The sequence below is a fragment of the Amborella trichopoda genome, chromosome 8 (assembly GCF_054954075.1).
Source record: "Amborella trichopoda isolate Santa Cruz 75 chromosome 8, AtrichopodaSantaCruz75HAP2 v2.0, whole genome shotgun sequence".
NCBI lineage: Eukaryota > Viridiplantae > Streptophyta > Magnoliopsida > Amborellales > Amborellaceae > Amborella > Amborella trichopoda.
In genome coordinates this window covers 40,302,532-40,329,210 of record NC_142343.1, presented here as the reverse complement: position 1 = coordinate 40,329,210, position 26,679 = coordinate 40,302,532, and the positions used below count along the sequence as shown (strand labels likewise).

Here is a 26,679-nt window from a genome sequence, read left to right as displayed (position 1 = left end):
TTTTATGACCTCCTAATAACAAAGATAAATGGTCTCCAGGTATACAATCCTTTTACGTATTTAGTTCGTCTTTTGCTCTATTTGGCATTCTTTTTCCACATTTGAATGCTCCTAGTCCTTTACTTTACGTGTCAAACAAAAATTTGATTATAAAATTGGAATGCATAAATTTATTGATCTCCACATGGTTTTTATTAATCTAAAAAGCTTATGATTTACTTAAATATTTGATTTGGTGGGTATTGAACAAGAATGAAGTCTCCAAAAACTACATTGACTGGTTGAGATATGTACGAAGGAACACAAACTAGTGTACGAGCAAATAGTGGAGAAGCAAATGAGTTTTCAATAACAATATGTCTACATCAAGGATTAGTATTGAACCCATACCTTTTCACCTTAGTTGTGGACGATTTAACTAGAGACCTATATGGTGACGTACTATGATACATGTTGCTTGTAGATGATAGTTTTGATCAATGAGACCCAAAACGGCGTCAACACAAAGTTAGAACTTTGGAAAAATACTCTAAAGTACATGGAATGGAAGTTTAGAAATAATAATAAGAGTAAAAACGAGGAACTAGTTGAGATTGACGACCAAAAAATACCAAAAAGAGCGCACTATCGATATCTTGGGTCGACAATATAAAAAAAAGAAAGAGAATGAGGAGAATGACGCACATGAAATTAGAGCTAGGTGAAGGAAGTGCAGATGTGGAATCGGAGTTTTATGTCTTCGCCACATACTAATGAAGTTGAAGGGCAATTTTTATGGGCAGTCGTAAAACCAACTTTACTTTATGGAGTGAAATATTGGGCAGTCAAAAAACAACACACTCATAAAATGAGTGTAGCTAAGATAAAGATGTTGAGATGTATGAGTACAAGACAATGACGGAAAGAATTCAAATGAATGCATTCGGGAGAATTTAAGTTTGACACCAATAAGTGATAAGATGTGATAAAATAAACTTAGGTAGGCTGACCATGTGTAGCGCATACCCAATACAACACATGTTCGAAGGTATAAATCAGTTCAAGTAAAAGGCTAAAAAATGGTAAGAAGTAGGCTCAAAAGGACATAGTTAAAAATAGTGAAAAAGATATGGGGACTTATGACTTTCCTGAGGCTATGACCTTTTAACAAAACAAAATGATGGATCAAGATTCATGCAGTCAACACCAATTAGTTGAAAAAAATGTTTAATGATGATGATGACGAATGCATAGATTTATTACAAATGAAGAGCATTTGTAAACAAGTCATCCGATCCATCTATTTTCATGCTACTCTTAGTTTCTCACTGTCACAAATGTGGTTTTCTAAAATCAAACATGTACATGCACGAGAAGGAGAGACACAGAGAAAATTGGGCTATTGGCACCATGGTCAGGGTAGAGGAGCTACAACATGATGTCAAGAGCACCCGTTCCAAGTTATGTGTATGAGAGAGAGAGAGAGCACAAAATTGCATTGCAACAGCAATGTTCATCCCCTCTTTGAGAACATGGAGGACCGAAGGAGCATAAGTAAAACCACATAGATGACAAAATGGCGTTCATTTTTTCTTTTTTCAATATAATATGTAATCACATTGAGGAGAATAGATAGGCATTTTTGCAGGGAAAGAATGAAACCCTTTTTAGGTGAAGAGCAAAACTCAATCAAGCTTCCATAGTGGCTAACCCCCAGATAAGCTGGTGCGATAATTCTTCAACCACATGGATGCTGATCGAAGACCTCGCAGCTCTCCTGAAAGAAAATCGATTGCCATCTTTCTCCGCGTTTCAAGTTGGCTGTTCTCAGTACACGTATTCTTCAACTGCAGGGACTCCAAAGCACACAAATCAAAACATAGAACTACAGCATGAACCATTCAACACAAATGGACATTTCTTCCAAATGCTGCCCCAACCACACAAACCATACCAAAGAAAATTTTGATTGCCAAGCTTTAGGAGATGACAACTTGCTTTATGGAGGGATCAACAATTTTATAAGCACTAATTAGCGAAAGAGAAATGGGAGAGCTAAACTGGAGGAGTTCTAACATGCTCAGAGAACTTTGACATCTATTATTTTGTCTTCTGAATCTTGAATTTTGAATTTTGATATACCCATAGGACGAGTGTTGCAGAGACGAGAATGTTGAGATGGATGAGTAGTAAGACAAGAACGAATAGAATTTGGAATGAATATATTCAAGGGAATTTAAGGATGGCTCCAATAGGTGACAAGATGAGGGAAGGAAAGTAGACTTAGGTGGGCTGATCATAGGTAGTGTAAACCCAATACAACACCGGTTTGGAGGTGCGATTTGATTCAAGTAGAAGGTTCTAAAAGGGTAAGGGAAAAGCCCAAAAGGACATGGATGAAAGTAGTGAGAAAAGATATGGAGACTTATGTACTTACTAAGGGCATGACCCTTAAGCAGAATAGCATAATAGAATTCATGTAGCCGAACCCAAATAGTTGAAATAAGGCTCTAATGATGATGATCATTATTATCATTTTGTCTTCTGACAAATCAGAAATAATTGAGCTTAATTATTCCACTTTTAGAACATCAACAAATCTCTAATATATGTTTCCTCGATTTGACAATTCTTTAGTGAATATTCATTTGATAATTAGAAATGTTAGGTCAACACAACCCGAACTTAGACCAATGAAAATGGGTTTCCTTGTTTTTCTCTCTTCTTTTCTTAAATCTGAATCTCAAAATTAGTTTGAAGTTTGAACTTTGGAACCTTCTAAACACTGAGAATCCACAATTTGCAGAAATTGGAACATGCGGGGAAAATGGGGAAGAAAAGGGTAATTCAATCACTGAAAACATGATTAAAATTTAGGAGCAATCAATATTGTCTCCCACCACTAGAAAAAATAAACACAATAAAAGTAAAGAGATTACCAAAATGCAGGGAGAATATCCCTGCATCAGAGTCTCGATTCTTCAAGTAACATTTGATGGGCTTCAATCTCCTTGATCTTATTCATCAACGGGCGCCGAGCAAGCCATCCATCATTTTGAGCAGCTTCTCTCACCAAATCTTCCAACTCTATGGACAAGATTCATTACATAGCAAACACGCACCATAAGTGTCATATTTCACATATTTATGAAAAAATAAAACCTAGTGAAATAGAAGATCAAAGAAAAGGGTTTACCCTGGCATCAAGTAGCAGTCATAACACGAGCAAAAGCACGCAGAGAGAGTGGGATGCCCCTTCCCCATCCTCTAGCAGATCTTACTTCACTGTTTTAGATAATATCTTTCAGGAAAGGAAACAAAACATTTCTCAAGCAAGATCTCATGCGAAACAACTATAAAGCTAAAATCCCAAGGAGATCCATCCTCTTGGCAGTTAAAAAATACGATAATATGGCATATTGCTGGCATGGGCTCCTCAATGTATGTCTGGGTCTTACAAATATAGTTTTGATTAAAAATACTTCACAATACAACAGTAACAACAAGAGAGGGGTATTTCCATTCCTAACCGCTGCGTCATGTGCCTTTGTGAAGAATAGAGCAACCCTCACCTCTTTATTCATTGCAGCCTTGCTTTCAATCTGTGGAGCCGACTCCTTCACCTCTTCGGCCTCTCCTAGGTTACACCTGCTTCTCTTCTGGCACTCCTGAGTCTCTCCTTGGATTCTCATTGGGCAGGCAGGCTCCTTTGGAAAACCTCCATGGCAGCAACCATCTGGGTAATATGGATTGAAAGAAATTCAAGGATTTTCTGAGGATCCAGGTGTGAAGCCTTGGATCGCAAACGATATACGTCACCTGTTTTCCTACCCTCATACCTGACCAAATGGGCTTGGTGAAAGAAAACATTGAAATACACCTGAAATCACTCATTCTCTTGTGAACTCCCACTCTCCAGAGCATTTCGGACTGAAGCACTCTCTTAATTTGTCTATAATTTTCATTCTACTTCTACAGATGTTGCAATATCTAGCTTGCATGGAAGCATAGCTAATAACCACCTGACAACTCACATTTAAGCATTCCTACAATTCTGAAAGAAATTAGCTCACACCTACGTTCATTGAATGCATGTTTGTTATACCTCTAACCATCAACAAGATTGTTGTTTGTTTAATCGTTATTATTAAAACTGAGCCCAAAAGTGGCTTGGTTGAAGTCTGCTAGGCCCAGCCTATAAGATGAAAGCCTCGGCTATCCATTTAAGACAACTTGAACAGTTTTGCAGGCATACAAAGTGAGATGGATATGCAGAATCAATATAGATTGTGTTCCCTGTTGAGGCAAGTGAGGTTTCCGCTAAAGCACAATGCCAGTCTCAGTTATTTCTTCTTTTTGTGGGGCTATGCATGAGCATCTATTCGTCATTAGACTCCTACTCTATCTCTTGATGATGCCCTCTGATCTCCTTGGTGGAAAAACTTGTGTGTCGACAAAGCTATCCCACAGGATGTCAGTGATGTGGTTTGGCTATTCCTACTAGTCCTAAGCTCATGCAAGCGGAAAGAAAACACCACTGTTTGTTGCAAACTGGGCCCTTTGGAACTATTGCAAGAATACTCAAAATGCTGATCGATGGATGTTGACAACACCCTAAGGCTGATAGAATGTTCCCATACTCCATTCTCATGAACGTAACCAATCCAACAACCTTCGTTGCAGTTGACATTGTGGGCAAGAAAACTTCACTCGCAGATGACACCCTCTCTTCTAAACTATGTACTTTTGCATGCAGTGTTATCAAAAAATTTGTTTATAAAGAGGATAATTGTGAGAGGTGCAAGTTGGCAAAACACACCGGTTCTCCTTTTACCACAATAAGAAAAGCATCAAGCCTTTCTCTTTACTGCACTTTGGTGTCTAGGGCCTTGTTTCTATTGTGTCAAACAGTCTACTACTACTATATCACATTCATTAATAAAATTTCAAAGAATCTATGGGTCTATTTTCTCAAACACGAGTATGATGTGCTTACATCTTCAAAAAGTATCAAACCATGATGGAACCATTTGAGAAAAGCATAAAACAAAATTTTTAGATCAGACTGAGGAGGGATATGTTTCCAATAACTTCCAAGCCTATATTAGAGCAAATGATATTCTTCATCTGTTTTCCTGCCCTCACACCTGACCAAATATCATTTTTGAACAGAAGCACTCTCTTATGTTGTCTATAATTGTCATTCTACTTCCTACAGATCTTGCGAGATCTTTCTTGCATGGAAGCGTAACCAATAACCGTCCAACAACACACATTTAAGTGTTCCTACAATTCTGGAAGAGATTGGCTCTCACCAAAGTCTATTAAAGGCATGTTTGTGGTACCTCTACCCATCAACAAGGCTGTCGTTCTTTTTAATTCTTATTACAAAAAATGTTAGAATACTAGGCATTTTTATTTTTTTGAGTACATGATGCTTCCTAATGTTAGCTCACACACTACTCCAACAATGCGTGCACCTGACTTCTCAATACCAAAGTCCAAAAGCGGCTAGGTCCAATCTATAAGATAAAAGCCTCGACCAAGAATCATCTGAGCTTATCATGGTTCAATATCACTGGGGTCCAAGCCTAGCTGTTAGCTACAGATCAAAAATCTTAAAACCAATCCCAACCTGGCCTAGACCCCGAGTCATTGTGAGCTGCATATGAGCTTAGTTACTACCCAATAGTGGCCCGGTTCACAATCCAAGTTTCAAACTTGTTTTCGATACATTTATTTCAAAGTTTCATACTTTTCAACTTTTTTTTTTCTTTTTTAATTTCTTAACATAAAGATTGAGATGTTCACATCCATTATATTTTAAACAATGAGATTTATTTGAAACAAATAAGTAATATAAAAGAAAGAGAAGGATGAGTAGATGGGTACTCAGTGGTAAAAAGAAAAGAAGGTACATAATTCAATAATAAACTACAAGAAATGAGTACCACAGAAAAATGAAATCTCTTCGCCTGGACTGAACAAGTGCTTACCCCTGGATGCCCAGTCAATTGCTGCACCTCAACACATTTCAAGAAGAACCACCTAGCTCTGAGTTCGAGTGACATTTCATCCCTAATGCACTGATTCTTCAACATCAGGCAGTTTCGAAATCCATTTACCTGTCAGTTCAGACTTTAGACCACCATTTAGTTTTGCCTGAACTTCATCCTGGTCATGGATTAATCATCCAGGTTTGGGTGGGCATACACACTCCCCTAAACTTAAGAGGTTAGGCCAGGTCAAGCCAGGTCCGGCCTGGCCCAATATAACCACAATATGAACCAGGCAGTGTAGAATACGGGTTTATATTACATTACAATAGAATAGTCCATACAAGGTTTGCATTATGATTTAAGGTTTATTTTCTATAAACATGGTTTTGATACATCTAATTATAAAAATTAAGGTTTATTTTCGATAAACAAGGTTTTGATACATCTAATAATTTCTTACCCTAAAATAAATGAATTTGAAAATATTTAGATTTATTTGAAAATAAATAACTAACAAAGAGAAAGGGAAGGATGAGTTATTGATACTTGGTAGAAAAAAACAAAAAAAGAGGATCGTATTTGGTTAATAAACTACAAGACTTCAGTACAAATGAAAGAGAAATGGGAAGGGTCCCTAAAAAGTGATGTGTCATGACACTCGTATTAATGTTACTCTCACAGACAACCACTCATGCATATGCTTACACCCAAAACTTGATAGGTGGGGCCAGGTCTGGCCTAGCCTTGCCCAATACAGCCATAATAAGGGCCCAGTGGTGTTAGATACAGGTTTATATTCTACACCATAATGTAAGAGTTTATGTGCCTTTTCCTTTTTGGTTAAGAACATATCGTCTTATGTACTTTGTAATAGAGACAACCTTGTCATTGACTTCAATTTACAGCTGTATATAAACCCTTTCAAGTTTTCACAGGAAGTTATCGACACTTCATTCATTTTCTCATGTTTACAGAAAGGGAAAGCAACCTAGACAAAGGCCCTGTCGAGTTCATTTATTGCACAGATCCTAAATCAAAGGCCGAGACTGACCAAACCAGACCAGTCACAAACTTTGTAAATTTGATGAAGGTATACAAGAGCTTCCCTAGATTTCCATGCAAACCTCACAGTTCATAGGCACCAGTTATATACAGCATCTGCTGCCTGGATGTTTGTGAAATACCTGGAGTGCCTAGACACCCTTCGTATGTTAGACTCTGTTAACTATTTTCTTGTTAGTGCTTGCTTCATGTATAGATATACTTGGACATCAACTCCTACATCTCAATCCTCAATAGAATTCTGTTTTTATCAAATGTAAAGGACCATGAGGAGGGGAAAAAAATAAACATAAAATTCTGATTTTATGCTCAGTGAATTTGAGTTCCACAAGGGCTTAATGACTAATAGAAAGGCAAAGTTCAGGGATAAATGATGGATACATAAGTCAATAAATCCACAATATATTATACAATAAAAAGAGAATAGCATCGCCTCGCTGCTCGTATAGTAACAAAAGCAAGAAACCACTTCCAGTCCTAAATGCTTTTATAAGATGAGTGAATTGGTCTAAACCACATATAATATCCACTTTAGATGTACAATTGGTCAAATACAAATCAGATGAGCAACCAAAATTCTAAATCGATACTCACCGAATTGTAAAATGATTCCCAACTGTCTCAGTTCCATTTGCATCATCTGTAGCTGCTATTTGGTGTTTATCCAAAAGCTCCAATTTCATTTCGTAAAAGGGCTCAGACTGGGACATCCCAAACCAAATCTGAACCTGGTAGCAATTTTTGTTATTTGGATTCTCTAGAAAATCTGAAACTAAAAAGGACACATCAAGTAGGTTATTAATGCTTCATAAGATTCACAGGCAACTGTAATTTTGGAGCATCAGGCATAAAAGAACATGCATTCCTCAAATATGGGAACACCCAGAAAGCTTCAGTATGGATATAAATGCAGTCCACCAACCAGGGGTATTTTCATGCTTGGAAGGTATTATGCTGTAGCTATTTGCGACCCGGAGGCATCTTTGTCACACTCACACACACAAATATACATATATAGGGTGTGGTTTGTATAAGGCTGAGGCCCTAAACAATCAAAGTAAGGTGCACCTTCAAATAATGTAAAAACATTTGTTTTAGTACTAGAAATATTCGTAATGGCCTGAAAATTTATTTTCATCTCTAACTATAAAATTTAAAGCTTCAAAAATAGTGCATATTGAGCATGGAGATTGAGTACATGTTATTGGATGGCCTTGGGAAACTCTTATTTCTTGATATCTCAAGAGGTAATTAGTGTCAAAATTTACGGACAAAGCCGAGTTTTGGCAATAACTTCATGCAAAATGCTCAGGTTACTTCATCCAACCCTCCTTAAAGACTTTACTGGTGCTCTCAAGATTGAAAAGATCCAATCTTTAATGACAAGATAAAACATGTTGATATTCCATTCCATTCGAGAAAGGCAGGTTAATGATGTCATTTCTCTCTCATATGTTCCTTTAGAATACAAGGTTGTATATTTTGATTACAAAGTCAATTACCAAACACCAATTGACTGCTTTAGTGGGAAAGTTTTCACTTTTATTAGTTGATGCTCCAAGTTAAGGAAGGCACTGAGTGTTCAGGTCAGTGTGCAAGTCAAGTTTACGTTGGTATCAAAGTCTAGTATTTGCAATTTTGGATTGTATGTCTCTTATGTAGATTTGCATGGTTAAGGGATGCAATGTCTTTATATGATTTTTGTAAACGATTCATCTTTCCTTTTTCATGGTAATGAGAATATAAAGATCATGTTTTCCAATATGTCACTGGGCACAAACAGATATGATCACTGAATAAATCAGTTCTGTTTTCCATTTTGAAGGAGAATACTGCCTGAAAATATATATATATATATATATATATATATATATATAGGAAAAAGCTTGGGTGAGCCCACTAGCTCACAGGAAAAAAAGTGCCCAACAATCTGGGCCGATCTAACGATCATGGATGTCCAGTAGTGTTTGAATTTTAATTATTTTTCTACAAATTCAAATCACTTGAAATTTTAGGCGTGTGTTCTTCTCATCAAGCCGCACCTAATAAAAATATAATTCGCGAAAAAAATCTACCAAAATACCTCCAAAACTTTTCGGGGTATTTTGGTCAATTTATTTCATGTAAAATATTTTTTTGATATTTTTCGAAGATTCACCTATTTTTGATGTACACACGCTCCAAATTTTAAGTGATTTGGATTTGTAAAAAAAAAATTAAAATTCAAACATTACCAGACATCTGTGATCATCAGATCCGCCCAGATTCAATCTTGGCAGTTGAGCTCATTTTTTCCTGTGAGCTAGTGGGCCGATATATATATATATATATATATATATATATATATATATATATATATATATATATATATATATATATATATATATACGTTATTTAGAAAATAGATTTTATACATGTAATTAGGAATGTTTTCATCATTTTCATCTTTAAAGATATACTGGTCTTTTGACCTTGTGTTTCTTTGTGTAACTATGTTATTCTCAATGGTGATGATCAATTCTCCCAGACTTGAGTCTACCTCTCTACCGCTAGAGATTTCGAAACAATGACAACAATCCCACAGCCTGATGCACGGAATATGAGATTTTTTTTTTCCCATCAGTATATATGCACTTTGACAGCTAACAAAAGCATGATAATGAACAAAGAATTCATTCAGCATGCATAAAATGAATTTTACACATACGAGCGTGCGTGCTGACACACACACTCAGATGCAAATGAGTTTATGATTTGCAGTGTTCTCTTGCTACTTCGCAGTAGATGACGAAAATAATTTGTTTTAGTGGAAGTAATGAGTAACTCAGGCATTAGATAACTTCTAATCTTTTTTAATTCCTCTTGCCAAAGCGACAATAATATGCAAATGTCTAACAGCTGAAACATCTGAATCTCACCTGGTCATGAGTGTTATATGGAAGTGTAAAACCATAGTCGAGTAAGAGCCAGGCATTTGAAAATTTGCCATAACTTATTAAAACCTGAAATAAAAACCTTTCGTCAGCGGCCTCCTACACTGACTGCTTGTTTTCATATCCATCTAAACCTGCCAAGGAAACAAATATGTTGTAGGCAGCCTTGCATACTGGTGGGTCAACTGTCAAGAATCTAACATGTGCTGCACCATTGTATTATCATTATTTCAAGTGTACCAGCACCTTGAAATATCACATTGCAAAGTCCACAAAACTTTGAGGAGTTTACATATGAGTTACTCTCTATTTATATGTCAAATCTGGTTCACTATAATCTATTAGAAGCTTCGCATGGATAAAGGGTCATGAAAAGATCCATTTATCTTTATTCTGATTATAGGAAGAAAAACTTATCTAGGTAAAATTAAAAAGGAGGTTTGGGATCGATCCCTATCTATCTAAGATATTATCTACCACAATTTCATGAAGGGTTACTACAAGGCTGCAACCACTATAAGCAATATTCCGCCTTGATTTACATCTGAAAGCACCACCTTCATTTACAGTCTTAATGCCAACACAATGGCAGAAATAACTATTAGTTGATTCTATATCAAATGCCCATGAGAAGCCGAGCATAACATCATTTTTCAAATGATAGTTATACGTAGTTGCTGTGATTCTTTTACAAATATTGCTAGAGTTGAATTCGCTGAGAAGTTTAGCAGAATCAGCATGGGATTTTATGAAGGTACATGATTTTATATGAAGTCACGCATGGTGATCAAAGTTAATACTGGAATAATATGAAAGTGAAGAAATGCAAGGAAAAGTTTTAGGAGGAACACTATTATAAGCAGGCTGTTCTTTCACTACCATATAATATAATAGGATTTTTATTTACATGAAATCACGGGATGTTTAACATTTACAGACTGCCCCTATTGCATACAGACAAATTAAAGAACCAAAGAAACCAGTCATTGATGACATAAAAATTAGACAGAAAAGAAGATATGTTTTTTCTTGTTATGACCTTCTGTTTCTCTGGTTCCAACTTCCCAATATGTAATTATAGGCACCATACTAGTCTCCCTACTAGTCTCTCTTTCACGAAAAGAAAATAGAAAAATTGTACCTAAATAGCATAATCCTTCTATTGACCTTCACTTAGCCTAATATCTTTCAATCCATCTTCATAAGGTACAGGCTTTCATTTTGGAAAATGAACACCCACCTTACTTCAGAATCAACCGCAGATATCTTCAGAAAAGATATCTCAAGCAGAGCGATCCAACGAAATCAACAGTAATTAAAACTATTGATGAAAGAAAGCAACTAGGGGTTCCCTACTTGTCATTGACCTCTTCACCAACAGCATAGTCCTGATCGGCAATAACCTACAGAGAATAGCAATAATGATTACAAAGACATGAAAGAGAAACTACTACACTTTCTACTTGCCATGGTAACTTCAACTAAAAAGATAAGCTTTGTACATATGACGATTACTAGATAGTGAACTTTCTTTCTCAACTCTGGGATACACTAAACCAGGCCTTACAGGAATGCACATCATTCTGTCAACTAACAGTTTCTGTAGACTTAAATTTTCCAGGCTAGATCAGAAAGATAAGATGGAGGAATTGAAGCAGGTGCTACTCCATGCAAAAGGAGAGTGCAGCCGAGAGCCTTGGTCATCATAACTAGAATGGCCTGTCCCTTAGAACCTTGCTTCTTAGTAGCAGGAGGAATGAAAGTGCCCAAAGGAGATAGAAAAGTAAACTTTGAACACTTCGCAAATCAATAAGGGAGCGGAAACATAACAACTGGAGAAGAATCCTGCTTCTAATGTCGCATACATTCTTGCAAGAACAACCAAAGGGACATAGATGATGAAGGTAAAAGTCCATGAATAACCATATAGAAAAAACTAGCATACAAACAGATTGTAATCATTCATCAATTGACACTCAGCAATAAGTCCATTAATACAGTCTCAATGTGTGTAGATGAAACTAAATTCTGTAAGCTAGTAAACCACTCATAGGAACTAAAACGATCATGATGTGATGCATTTGATTCTTCATACTAATGAGGAATGGCATATATTCAACCAGTAATACACAACAACGTTGAGAAAAATCACTTGAGCCAAAATTGATTCTTCAAATGAAATGAAGGCTTTGACTACTCCTTTAAGGGAGTTCTCACAAAATCCCTTTTTTTTTACCTTTTTTTTTTGAGGGAGTAGTTCTCATAAGCCCTGTGACATGCAACTAAGGCTTTGTTATAGAATTTCTTCAATGTGGTGCACTTGTTAGAATAGACTCTTAGATTACTAATAGCATGAACCAGTCCAGTTATTTATGCACTACATCAAATTTTCCCAACATTTAAATTCGCCAGAAGAAGCAGATTCTCTTTTATTTCAACTTTTTGTGGTAATAATTAGAATTCATTGTTTTCACCACCAACACAAAAAAAAGAAAAAAAGACAAAAAAAGAAAGAAAGATAACAGTACTCATTGAAAAGGTATAAGAGCGTGATGGCTTTTCCTACAGTTTGAACTTCTGCAGTTATGTGCCAGAGGAAAATTGATCAGAACAATTCACCATCATTCCACATTAATAAGACAAATTGGTACAATTCATCTGCAGATTTCCTTGTAACATTCAACATTACTACTTAACAGAATCCATAGTAAGAATACTAAAGGATATTAAAGATTACTCTTTAAAAATAAACAAGAACGGTGCATTACTTTTTCCAGTGAAAATCGCAAAATGCTAATGGAAATGTCTTCTGTTTTATCACTTTATTTATTTTCAAAAAATTAATTTGTTTAATCATTAAAGGAAAGGAAGAGTACAAGTTGAAAACGAACCCAAGTTTTAAAAAATGTCCATAACAGAATGGAACAGGGCTGGTCAGCCTCCATTTTACATCGATAATGCCGATTATAAAGAACAATAGAGTGTTTTGCCAAGAAAGCAAAAAATGAGGCAAAAACAGAAATAGACATAGCAGCTGATATTTACTCTGTGGACACTATTTTGCACACCGACCTGTTACTTTTGTATAAAATGTCACGGTTGGGGGTATTGGTGCAACAAAAGCCATTATTTCCGCCATTTTCTAAACCACGAGGAAAACACCAAATCATAACTCATAAGATGCATCATTATTCTCCAATATAATCATCAATATCTAGTCAATATAGATTTAATTTAAGGAAGATGGAACCTCATATAAATAGAATTCCCAAGCTTGAGTCATCCTGGTTATATTGACAATGAGTAATCTTGTTTAATCATATTCCTTGGTCCAATAAAATGTAGTAGCCTATACAGAGTATTTTCAGATAAGGGGCAAATGCTGCTCAGACCGCAAATCAACAAGGAAATTTATGAATGATGGTTTGTATATGTCCATTAGAAGAAGCAGACTTGTTAATAAGACAAAGCAACAACGATAGAATTTTTCTATCCATTGTTGAGAATTACAATATTTTGAAAATAACAATAAAAAGATTATGTTGTTTTGAAAATATTAGCTGAAGACCATAACAACAGCTTCTAAGACCGCAGTCAGATAAGATCAAGTTTGACAAGTGCACATCCAATGAGAAAAACGATTAAGCTAGAATGATGAATAAACCATGTAATACAGAATAACTCTTCAGGGACTTACCAAGGATATGTCTTAAAGTCTTAATAATTAGATATATTGGTTTATGAATCAACAAACCTACCAAATGAGCTCCACTAAGCCGAGGACTTGGAAAAGTTAATGATAACAAACCTCTGATATTTCTTTATCCTCATTGCTGAGTAAGGTTCCCTCAGACCATCCATCATGATTTAGAAAGTCTGCAAATGGTATCTACATAAGTTACAAAATTAATGAAGAAGCTACATTGGTACATCACTTGCAGAGCTCAAAACTTATGTTTTATAGCACAAACAACCCCAATAATTATCTAAATACTTTAGAGTGTGTCAATACCAGAGAAAGTTCTTTGGATGATGTTCCCCAAGCGCGTGATTCGACTGATTATCAGAAAGAAATAATGCACGAGACAATAAGTTCAACAATAAATTAAAATGAAGAAGAGAATAGTTTCCAGACCCATGATTGCTTACAGAAGAAAAAGCATGTATGATGCTCAAATATGTAACTAGGACCGGATTCATAGGCAGATCTATATTAATAGGCCTGTTAGGTTTTCATGCATTAGATAACCCAGCTATTCCTCAAACCGAAAAGCATGACATAGGAAATGCTAAGGAATAAAAATAATGCATGTGTCAAATCAAAGAGTTAAATAATTTGTCAATAGAATTATATGCTCTAAGAAAATATTGTTTTCAATGGATAACTATCAAATGAAATGATTGTTGACGTCAAAGTGATGAAGCTGGTCACAAAATGTATAATAAGAAGCTTCTGTAATTACACTCAAATTGTCACCACAAAAAGCTGGACAGTGGGAGATGGATGCTAGTGGTGACCCCAACAAATCAATCACAGATGAGTTGAATGGACATAGAGCACTATTAGCTCTTTGAACTTAATTTTGATACTGTATCACAATTTTGTATCTCAAAGAAAACAAGATCAAGCTCACAAAAGAAGAATAGAAATACAGAATCCTGTGTTTTGCTACCAATCATCTGAACCTCTAGCCTAGCTAGCACTTGAATTTACAATAAGATACACTAGTGAATAGATGCTGCATTAACATACTGATAATCAATACTTTTCTCAAAAAAAACATACTGATAATCAATCATGAGATTGAGATGTAAAGGAGAAGAATTACAGAGTCAGTAAAACTTAACATAAAGCTTCCTACCTAAAGCATATGCATGCATAAATTTCTCTAAGGTCACATCTCTGAAGTAATGGGGGAGGTGCCCAAGAGCCTGAAATCATGATAAATTTATATTCCTTAACAAAAATAACAGGCCTAGATCAAATGAATGCACATGAGATTTGGAGAAGGAACAATATGTATGCACCATTTCCATGAATTAGAGCATGGAAAGACAGGGTTCCAGGTTATGCACATAGAATTAAGAAACATAAGACATAACTTTAAATAGTTGTGCGGTATGTGTTAAAGACAATGAAAAGAGGAGAGAGGAAAAGTATCAAAGAAGAGGAACAGAAAACATAAAAAATAGTTAAAATGTCTGTAAAAACTTAACCTCATTGACTATCCTTTAGGAATAAAAATTCTAATATAAGATAGGAGGGGGGAGAGAGTTACAACAAATCGATTATCATATGATTAACTCAATTATTTTTATCCAAACAAAATTACCAACAACCATTTGTACCTAAATCAATTATTATTGCTTATTATGAAAGTTTCTAAATGTAAAGTGATCTCCCATTCTTTCGTCAATAGTTGGCACTGATATACCCCAATTTACTTTTTTTTAAAAAAAAAAGTAGAAGTAAAGATCGGTTTTGACGTTTAGGCATGTGTGAGAATCATATATGTTGTTCATATAAAATTATTATTAGTCTAACATCGGAACTCCTACAAATTGAGTTATCATGTTTTTACTTTTAGGTGGATATCAAACCTAAAAACATGAATTAGAAAACTCCAGGATTTTAATATTAGGTAAGCAGAAACGGATGACTTAGCATTTGCAAACACCAAACCCACTAATTGTAACATTTAAATGAATTGATTGCGAAACTTAAATTATAGATGAGCAAGGAAATTTGGACAAATTATTCCAGGGAAAGAAGAATTATGGGAATAAAGTACCACACTTGCCTACCCCAACTCATATTTAGTAACAAAACGTGGACTAATACCTTTTGTGTGATAGAGAGCATAGGCTGGAAGTAATTGCTTATATTAAAAATAAAATGCTAAGGTAAGAAATTCAAAAGATAATGATATCCAAAGAGTTTATATACAACAATCATTGAAAAAATCAACACAAAACCTGAGAATGTCAATTAACCTTAGCATGCATGACATGCATATGTTGAGTAAAGAAGAATATGCTACAACAAAACCTACTAATGATTTCGATGAACAATTTTCATAACATGGAGTCTACTTTGAATTGGTCTAGGCTATTGGGAAAGTAGCATATAGATGGCTGGAATCAGGCAAGCTCATGACATATCATGATCATCGCTGGTTCGCCATTAGAGTCGACCCAAATAAGGTGTTCTCTAAAGCAGCGGGATCAATAACAGGTTGACAAAACGTCTTCCAACCATTTCCTTGGATAAGCTAAGAGGGAGCTGAATGTATAGCTAAGAAGAGTGAAAGTTGGTTGACTCTTTCGAGGCAGCTCGTTTTGTAGCAACCAATTCTCTGATTTAGAGTTTCCCTTTTCGTGTAACTCTATTTCCATATTGATGTATGCATCTCTGTTTGCCTGTGACAAGTGACCCCCTTTTTATAAATAGCACATAGCCTGATTCAATGGGGCATCAGACCATCTTACTAGGTTTGTCATCCCTCGCTTACCACACAATAAATGTAGGAGGGCAATTATAACATACAGCCCTGACCCATTGAAAAATTATACTTCCATTATTTGCATCAGTTTTAATTTTTGTAATAAAGGACTGTCGTCCCATTCAATGACAATTGTAATTATTTTAACAAATCTCCTTCCTCTTTTATCACAAAGAAAAAGGGAAAATAAGAGGGGAGGCAGCAAGGTCCTTGTGTGAATTGATTGGCAGTGGGATTCAATCTTGGGACAAGCTCCTTCCTAATGAAAAAGAAAAAGAATATTTGGACAAGCTCCTTCCTGATGAAAAAGAAAAATAATAAAAACATGGAAGTGAAGAACAGGCAAATGGAAGAGGAAAGTAGCAGATTTATGAAGAAAATGGAGAAAGAGAAAGATGATAACACAAACATAAAATCCAAAAACAAGATAAATGAGTTTATCAAGTATGCTTTCTCTATTATTTTGTTTCTAATAACACTGTTAGTACATTGAGTTCCTTATCTTACTTTATGATGGACTGTTCTCTGTGAATTACGGTTTTTCATGTCCCTTTTTATTGTTTGGTGTTCATTACTATTTTTAATATAATTCAATGTGGTGAACCTTACTTTATGTTGGAGCTTTTTGGTAAGTCAAGAAGGAAACTTGGACAAACATGCAGTAGATTAAAGAAAGATGAGAAAGTGCAGCAAAAGACGACTAAGATATTCACTCTACTTGGGGGAAATGGCATGAATTAAACAGGTGCATTCATAAACTAATTCAATTTCTTTGGAACCGATGATAGCACAGAACCAAAATCAAATTGGGTGAAAGATATTAGGTCAGACACACACACACACACATGCATGCACACACGTATAAGGAAAAGGATTTGGTCCATTAGATTGTTACAATGTTTTCCCTAGCTCAAAATTATCACTAGCAGTGTTCCAAAAAATGCCGGGTGGCACCTAGGTGGCCAAGGGGGTCCAGGCCGCCCTGGGCGCCTAGAACCTAGGCGGCCCAGTAGAAAAAAAGTCGCTTTAAGGTCATATTTTGTGTAAAAAATTAAGAAATACATATTGAGACATATTTTAGTCCATAATACCATGCATTTCAAATTCAAAAATCAAATTGTCAAGTTTAAACTTCAAACCATTAGCCATTAGAGTATTAGACCATATCCATAGTTTATACCATAATCCAAACTCCATGCACTTCATAGTCCATACCATAATCCAAACTCCATAGTCCATACACAAAAAACCCTCTAATAGACCTATAAAATCTCCAAAACTAAATCTAATATCAATCGGTGATGTTTAGATTGATTTCTCATAACTTTGAAAAACCCTTCGACCCTATAGAAATCACAAAAATCTAGTTTTTTGAGGTTTCTATCTCTCTAAAATGGGCTCTAATGGGGTTTAGGTTTGAAATGAACCTAAACCCCACTTTTTACAATCTTAATTTTATCAAATAACCCAAAAATGCCCCTCAACAACGGGCATTTTCGTCCCTATGCGAGGCGCAGGCCCTAGGCAGCTGCCCAAGGCTAGGCGTTGGGCACCCAACTGGTGTCCAGTCGCCTAGGCGGCCACCTAGGGGCAGGCCACCTATTTTTACCGCCTAGGCCACGGCTAGGCGCCCAGGACCCCGGACCGCCGTTGGAAATCACTGTATTTTCTATTAAAGAAAAAGTATTTCCTAGTTGTTTTTTTTTTTCAAAATTTTCACAATCTCGTTTGCAAATGATATATGGTGAACACTTTAGGAGGAGACCATATGTTTTTCTACACACACGCGCCCACACACAGCCACCCACCCACGCACACTGACACAAGAACACACACTCAGACAAACAAACACACATACACATAGAGTCTCAAAGTGAAAAATTTTGAACAGCACAAACCCCTGAGCCTTCAAAACACCCTATAAGCATATCTTACCAATTTAAGAGCATAAATGAGATAAGGTTGTCAATTGGAGCCCAAAAGACCACAAATGACAAGTGTACCCACTTTAAAACAAAAATTCATGATATACTGAAGATTTGAGAAGCAGCCAAGGTTTAGATAAACTTTAGGAACTTATTCCAGTGAGACATGGATGTCAGTCACTAGTTACTCAATTAGAGCTTTTAGAACCCAACAAGAAGATAATTAAGATATAGAAGGCCCACTAGCTAATTTAATAAATATGCATGCAAAATTAAGAACAACTAAATCCAGATTCTAGAATGACTAACAAGATGGTTAAGTCAGTGACAACCTTTCCACCCCTTCTACAGACAATAAACAAAAAGAAAAATATATATGCAAAGCAGCATATGAAATCCTTGCTATTTTAAGGAAGATTCTTTCACGTAATATTGGAGATGAAACATTAAACGCATTAATGAAAGAACAAGATAAAGACAAGCTATTTGAAAAGGAAATAGAGGTGCAATACCACCCAGAAGATGATATCAACCTGTTGGACAGCTATGAAATCCTTCTCTATGCAAGCCTTGTGATGGATAGTCTCTTGATACTCTGGACTACACCGAACCATATCAAGTTCATCTTTACTCCAGAATACCTGAAAGGTTCTTGTGAGATCCTAGTAGACTGTAACTAATGTACAAGGATAGATAGATGGTTCAGATGAGTGCTGCATTCTAACAAGTATTACAAACCATTCTAATTTTAGAGGGCTAGTGGACGGGTTCAGAACAACATTTCATTTTGACAATCCAGTGCAAAACTAAAATTTGCAGAATAATTGCGGTGAAACAGAAAGCAATCTAGTGAACATAAGGAAAAGGATCTAGTGTTTAAATAATCAAGAATGAGGCAAAGGGGACAAAAATCCATTTTCCATGGGTAGAAATGAAAAGTACGAAAATGAGAAAAGAAAATAACAAAATCCCCCATAGTTAGAGTTCTCGATCTACTATCATTTGATCTAGCAAATTTGGCATGCTAAAAAATAGTGCAAAGATAATATACATATATAAACATGCTTAGGAAGACACTAATTCTTCCTTTAGAGTTGCGTGGGCAGTCTGCACAACAAGAAGAAACTGGAACACTTTAAAGACTCGCACAAGGAACTTGCTTCTGTCTGCATCACCTCTTCATTTTAGAATCAACTGAGAAACAGGTGAAACAGGAATTGCATGAGAAACCATATAAACTTCGTTTCACTCTTCTCGTAGGAAATTGTGGCCAGCAAAGGATATTCTCCTTTCTGGGGCCTTGGAGTTTTGGGATAATCCTCTATTGGTCATCTCAACATTGAATTAATTATGCTTGTGATTATTATTAAAGAATGGGGAAACTAACGCAGTATTAGATGGCTCTACATGCTTGATTCTTGTATATTTAATGATAGAATATAAAAAATACGAATCATTTTACTGATTAAACAATATCATATGCAAAGCATATTTTTCCAACTCCTGCACTCTGTATAATTTTTAATTTCCAAGACCATAAAGCCCCACTTGTCTACTTTGCATCCATAATTCACCTCCATAAGGACCAAGTTTTGCTGACCTTCTATTTTAATCACCGTAATAGGAGGCCATTTTAGTTCTAATATTTCCAAACTATCATTGTAATCATAGTATACGTAACCATCTCACTTGATCATATCAACAAGCATACCGTGCTATGAAGCATACCCATTTGAGGGAGACAACTTATATATGGCTCCCATTCAGATGCCTGCACAAATGAAAATTGATGAAAATTTGCTCTACTGTATAGATTTCCCCAAACATTTTTATACTGTTTCAAACTCCAATAATCAAAACGTCCAAATGGTACAACTTTCTATAAATAAATTGCCAATGATCTTATCCACTTGATTACTCGTGAAGTAAGCAATCAATTTGGACAATACCTGGCCCAGATTTTCTTCAAACAAAATACGCAAAGCAAGTCGAGTATGGCTGCTTGTATCATAACCCAAGAAACGCTGAATTTCTGGCAGGATCTTATCTGATCTTAATTGCTGCAATCCAGAATCATGAGAACAAATAATTTAGGAGCAATACTCCAATGCCGATATGAACCACAATCACGAAAACAAAGGATTTAGAGCAATATTTTGATGATGACAAATTGATAACTATAAGAGGCACAATTATAGAGCTGAACATACAGAGCTGTAAGGAATCTTCAAGATGTAATCTCCAGAACGTATAAGCCTTGAAGCAAATAGTGACCTGCATAAGAATTTGATAGATGAAATGCTACTAAACAAGTTTTAAAAATGTTAAAGACAAACACATGGATGTCCTCACATGCGCCCCTGAATTCGGACAGACAGAGATCAAAACAGACCCAAGCACGCAGACATGCATACACTCACGTTACATCTAACGTGTGCATGAGGTTTGGTCAGGAATTAGCCAGAATATGTAACGTTCTTTCAGGAGAAGCTGTTTTGCTAGAGGATCTTCTTAGCCCATACTTGTTCAAATCGAACACATGCAGACCTAAATGAGACATTTCTTTGTAGGGATGCCTTTTCTTGATGAAATTCTCTGTTAGTTTCCAAGTTTTGTCATGAATAGGCCTTTGACGGTTTTATTGGATTAGGACAAACGATTGTGGTGAATGCAACTGAAGAAGATATGATGTATATAATAAGACAATATTTAGTATATCCTTTTAAGGTCTGTCGACATGGTGGTTGTCTTGGAGACTCGGGTGTCAATAACATTTTTCATTGACTGGCTAATTTAGCATATGTGGTGAAAGGATTATTCCTTCTATTATGTATGATTATGAGTTGGATCATCCACAAGTTGCACCTAGAAAATATTGGCAAGATGTGGTGCACCAGGATATTTACAGCAATAAAAAGGAATACTAGGGACCTAGTTCAACTATCCCTTGGGAAGAGGACTCCTGGAAGCAAGTGGATATATGTACAGCTGAACTTTGATTTGGTACTTCTTTGGAAATGAATATTGCAAGTGTCACTACAGAAGGCTAGAAGCAAGAATATGTCATTCATAACAAGAAACATATGCTCCTATTGTGAAATAACTTGTCAACTCCTTGTATTGTTGACAAACAAAGTCAACCCCTCCGCCTTTGTCAATCTATAACACGCTGGCAAAGCAACCTAAGTCAAAGCACTCTAGAGACGAGCAACGTCTGTCATAGGAGTGAGTATAATCCAAATGAGAATCACCCTCCAAAAGCTTGGAATTAAGAGTCGTATCAGATCAAAGTGAAGAATGCCTTTCTTCACATGTATATGGAATCATCTTCTAGATATAGTTCAGGCAATCCCACTCCATTATTTAGATTCTTAGAATATAAAAAGTTTTAGATGGTTTAAATAGGCTCCATGAACCTGATATGTCCATGTTCGTTTACCACACACATAGAAGCAGTGCAGTGTTACTTGGTTATGTTGATGAATTACTTCTACAATGACGATAGACATGAATTATATCGCATTGAAAACTTTTCTCCAGTCATCATTTCAGAAGAAGAATTTGAAACATGTAAGATATTTTTGGGACTTGAAACAATGAAATGTCATAGAGGATATGTAATCGGTCAGTAAAAAGGGGCTCGGAATTGGTTCAAAGCTACACAAAGCCACAAGACCACTCATTCATTATCACCAAAGAGTTAATACCCATTGACATCAAAATTAAACTTTCTACTATGCCTGGAGATGACTTTTCTCTCTTGATAGGTAATGAATCGAGATAATTTCTTAGATCCAACTCATTACTGACATCTTGTGGGGACTTAGGTATCTTAAAAAACAATAATGCTGGAAATCATTCAATTCTTATTATTAGTCTTTTGTTCTCTAGCCATCATAGACTACATGTGCCAATAGCACACAGGGTTCATCACCAAATCCCAAACTGTTGTAGCATTAACAAGCATCCATTTGCCAACAACTAGCAGCCAGTGCTTGTTGATGTGGAAAACCACGTCACATTTATCATACATTTATAAATTAACCATCTCATAGTCGTGGGTGCATAAGTCAACTAGGATACCCAGCTTCCAATGCCAACCTATCATCAAATCATATATGATAGTTGTTGGTTCACTTTACTTGTATTAACGTCTAGTCAATAGTACATGCAATGACAGTCAAGTCACAGTCTTGCTCCATGGCCTTGAGACACCCTCATGCACATGCATCAAAAGCCTCACAGCACATCCATCTATATATCAAAATACACATGGATGACCATAATGAGCTGAACTTGGGATTATTGCAATGATAATAGAAATCAAATGGATGATTGGCCATTTTCTTTCACGCTAGATCACATGCACTTCCAACATTATGCATAATGAATGCAGCTTAGTCATATATTTATTTAGACAGGGTGTGTGTATGTGTGTATGTGTGCATGTGTTTGTGTGTGTGTTTGTGTGTGCGTGTGAGAGAGAGAGAGAGACACTTGCACAGAATTATCAAACAACTCATTTAGAGACATAACTCAACTGAAATGGGCTGCTAAATAGACGGGCTATATAGAGAACAAATTTTGGAATCTAGACAACTATAGCAACAGACAAATGTTCTCCAAACACTTGAAATCATTGCTTTATAGAGAAGCATGGGTAAGCTGCGAAGCTAGTTAAGAGTTAACTATGCGTCTAGGAGATTCTGTTGTATGTCCATGTTTTCTAGAAACACCACGTGTCATCTCCTTGCTTCTGTAAGGCTATTTTAAACTAATGTTTTTTTACTTGCCTTGGGCCTCAGACTTGGCCCTAGCCCAAAGCAAGTAACTCAGCCGAGTCCAAATGGACTCAACCGAGTCGTGTACATGGCCAAAAGGCCCTAAACATTTTTAAAAATATTCAAAAAATTTGTTTAAAAATAATATAAAAATTGTAAAACTAAAACAAAACCAAAGTCAATATAAAAAGTCTAAAATCCCCCTCCCTCCCTAAAACTAAAACAAAACTAAAGTCAATATAAAAATTCTAAAATCTCCCTCTATATATATATATAACATGGATTTGGAAAGGTTGGACCCTCTCTCTCTCTCTCTCTCAATATATATATATATATATATATATATAGATATAGATATAACATGGATTTGGAAAAAATTGATCTATGGTTGGACCGTGGGATATATGTTAGAAAAATCCAAAAATATAGGAAAATACAATAATCAGAAATTTGACAAGAAAAACTCTCAACTCCTTGTAAAAAAATTTCAAATAACATACATAACTCTTATACATTCATTCCATATTTTTATGATTTTAAATTTCATGAAATAACTTGAGTTGGACAAGTAGTCGGTTCAGCAAGGAGCCAAATCCAAGCTAAGCCAAGTCCAAGTAACTCGGACTCTGGTGAGTTTTCAATCATTGTTTTAAACCACCAAAGTGCAATGCATTGTCATTCCTTTGTAAGAAAAACATAAAAATATCAAGAAATAGCATCGCTCGGCCATTGAATATTACCCAACCATGCAGATGTTTCAATGAACATCACAAATTAAGTAGCGAAAAACACTACAAAGAGCATATCAATGACCTAAGCAAATTGCGAAATCACAAGCACCTCTAAGACCATCCACGAAACAGTTGCCTCTCTATCTAGTGTCTACCAGTTTAAAGCCCTCGAAATTAATACAATCTTCATACATGTATGAAAGAACAATTAGACAAACAATGTGCAGAGAAAACTTGCACATTGTAGATAAAACTCACTCACAAATGACAACTAAAAAACTGTAACTTTAACGACAACCCGAGATTCTGATCCATCAAATTATCTGAATTTCACTATACAAACATACAATTATCTGAATTTCACTATACAAACATAGAATTCAATCACAAGCTGAAACCTTCCATGAGCTGAACTTCCTATAGAAAGCACCAAGGCAACTTCAATGCCTGCCTTCCTCTCCAACCATGGCAAGAATTCATCACATTCATTTGTTGAGCAAGGCAAAACCTATTCCAATTTCACAAGCATAACGATCTCAATAGAACTTAAACATGTAAATATGACTTAACTTCACGTTGAAGAATTAAGAAAATATATTCAGGCAAGTGGAGATATAGAATGAATGGATGCAAATCCTCTTAGACTCAAAGATGAGCCTGAAATGTGTTCGTATAGTTATAAATTGCTTAATACCACACGCAACACAAACGTCTAGAAAAAATAAAAAACAAGAAAAATATGGATCCAGACTAAGATGAAGCTCCATATTTTCTCCACAGATAAGAGAGTATGAAACAACACGAGCTCACAAACCTCAGCAGAGTTCCCAAAACTAAACTGAACACTCGAAAGAACAGTGGCCCGTCTTGGCAAGAACACAGCGCCAAACCTTGTGGAGGACAACATTTCTGCATTCTACTCAGTGATCCATGTCAATTCGTCCCTTTAGGATCAAAACTCACGCATTTGACTCCACGAAAATCTTTCAAACCTTCACCTGACCATTACAGAGCAAACTCGAGCTTGAGGTGCAAGAAATTAGGGTTTTTAATGGGAGTTCCAATGCGACATTTAGGGTTTTCAGGCGAGGCATGGAGCTCCACTGCAATGGGGAAAGGAATGTCTGAACTACTAAGCATGCCTTCTTAATTGGCCAAGGAGATGAGCTTGTGGTGTGGACTATCGAGTTTAATGGCGCGGGAAATCCTTTCCACGGTCCAGATTCGAGTACGATTGCCAAGGGGGGCGTACAATATAATCATTGCTCATTTACATGAGATCATCACCATCCCATTAATGGGTTGGACGGTGATGGACAGTGTAGATCACGCATGAAGGTTGACTACTTTGTACTATAAACACTTCCGGGATGTGGGAATTCGTCAAAACATGTAATCATACTTGCCTAGTGAACTCATAATCCCTAAGAAAACCCCTAAACATACAAAAAAAAAAAAAAAAAACACCGAATCAAGAGTTCTGCCCAAGTTTATGAAGTACAACATAGAAATATCTGCCCAAGTTTATGAAGTACAACATAGAAATATCTGAAAATGACAGTTAATGTACTTAGGTTACCTCGTATTTGAATGAGACTACCACCAAATGTGATCTAAGTGTAAGGTTGTGTTTATGCTCTTATCCGCCAATTTCTTGATGAGATATGCTCAAATATTAATAAAACTTGAGTTAAATTTGTGAAAGATAGAGATAATCATTCAATTTATAAGCCCAATAATGATACAAATCTACTTACAGTACTAGCTTTCATATCTGTGTATTTTGTATTAAAAACTCTTTAAAAACTTTATAAACAAAAAAATAACAGCAAATACAGAAAAAAAAAAAATTAGATAGGAAAATTAATTAAAATTGAAAAAGGAAATGAAACTACTTTTGAGAACTTGGAACTTGAATATTCGCACTTGAATCATACCGTTCTTCTGATGTGCACCACCATTTCCTTTTAGACGCCTATGTTTACTGGAATCAACAAATCTAAAGTATTTTTACCTAGATCTAAAAGTTCAAAAGGTGGGAGGGAAAAAGCTAATAAAATTTTGATAGTGTTTTTTCCTTATTTTTCTAAGGTTTTTGAAGGCTCAATAATTTCATAAAAAAACTAGAGAAATTCCTTAAAAATTAAAAAAAAAAAATACCCCTTAAATTAAAAGCCCTGAATCATAGAGAAACACTAGAGCTAGGAAACCTATAAACCTTTAGAAAATTCAACCCTAGTTCTCTTCAAGCTAAAGACCAACGTCAATACCTAATTTCAAAATCAAAAGCCTCTTATGATGAACATGCAAAGCATCAAAGTCTTAGGAAGAACATACCCTAGGCACAAATTCTTCAAGAAAGAGAGAGCAAATGAGTAAATCAACTCATTGTCTGAATAGCATCCCAACTCTATTCTTCGGGTGTCTTGAGCCAACCAACCTAGTCCAGGTAAGTTATCTTTCTTTCTTTTAGATAATTCCTGGTTTATTTTCTTACATTATTGTCTTATATTTTCTCCCAGTTTCTTTTGTGGTTTTTGTGCGATTTCGAGGAACATATTTGCTTTTGTATATCTATCTTCTCATATGCGGCAATTTGATGAATCCTACTATTCTCTATCGATATTTTAGTTATTAAGATTGAAAATAAATCACAAAAGATTTCTTCCCAAATTTTCCTGGATTTGGCTGTAACCACGTACGTCCAATTTCTGCCATCACAGCCCACTCCTTCTTTGGACATTATAATTAACATATCAATAATAT

General features: G+C 35.7%; 1 pseudogene across 1 annotated transcript; it reads right to left on the bottom strand.

The window, feature by feature from the left end:
• Nucleotides 1–1,402: 1,402 nt before the first annotated feature.
• Nucleotides 1,403–25,313, bottom strand: LOC105420601 (ribulose-1,5 bisphosphate carboxylase/oxygenase large subunit N-methyltransferase, chloroplastic-like; annotated as a pseudogene). Its single transcript, XR_016061457.1, has 16 exons — nt 24,728–25,313; nt 24,312–24,421; nt 20,612–20,675; nt 20,351–20,461; nt 20,113–20,172; nt 18,914–19,042; nt 14,836–14,905; nt 13,986–14,029; nt 13,782–13,862; nt 11,341–11,376; nt 9,959–10,042; nt 7,635–7,768; nt 3,669–3,818; nt 3,176–3,264; nt 2,919–3,066; nt 1,403–1,826 (listed from the first exon to the last, which is right to left on the bottom strand). The product of XR_016061457.1 is annotated as a ribulose-1,5 bisphosphate carboxylase/oxygenase large subunit N-methyltransferase, chloroplastic-like (transcript).
• Between the last annotated feature and the right edge of the window lie 1,366 nt (nt 25,314–26,679).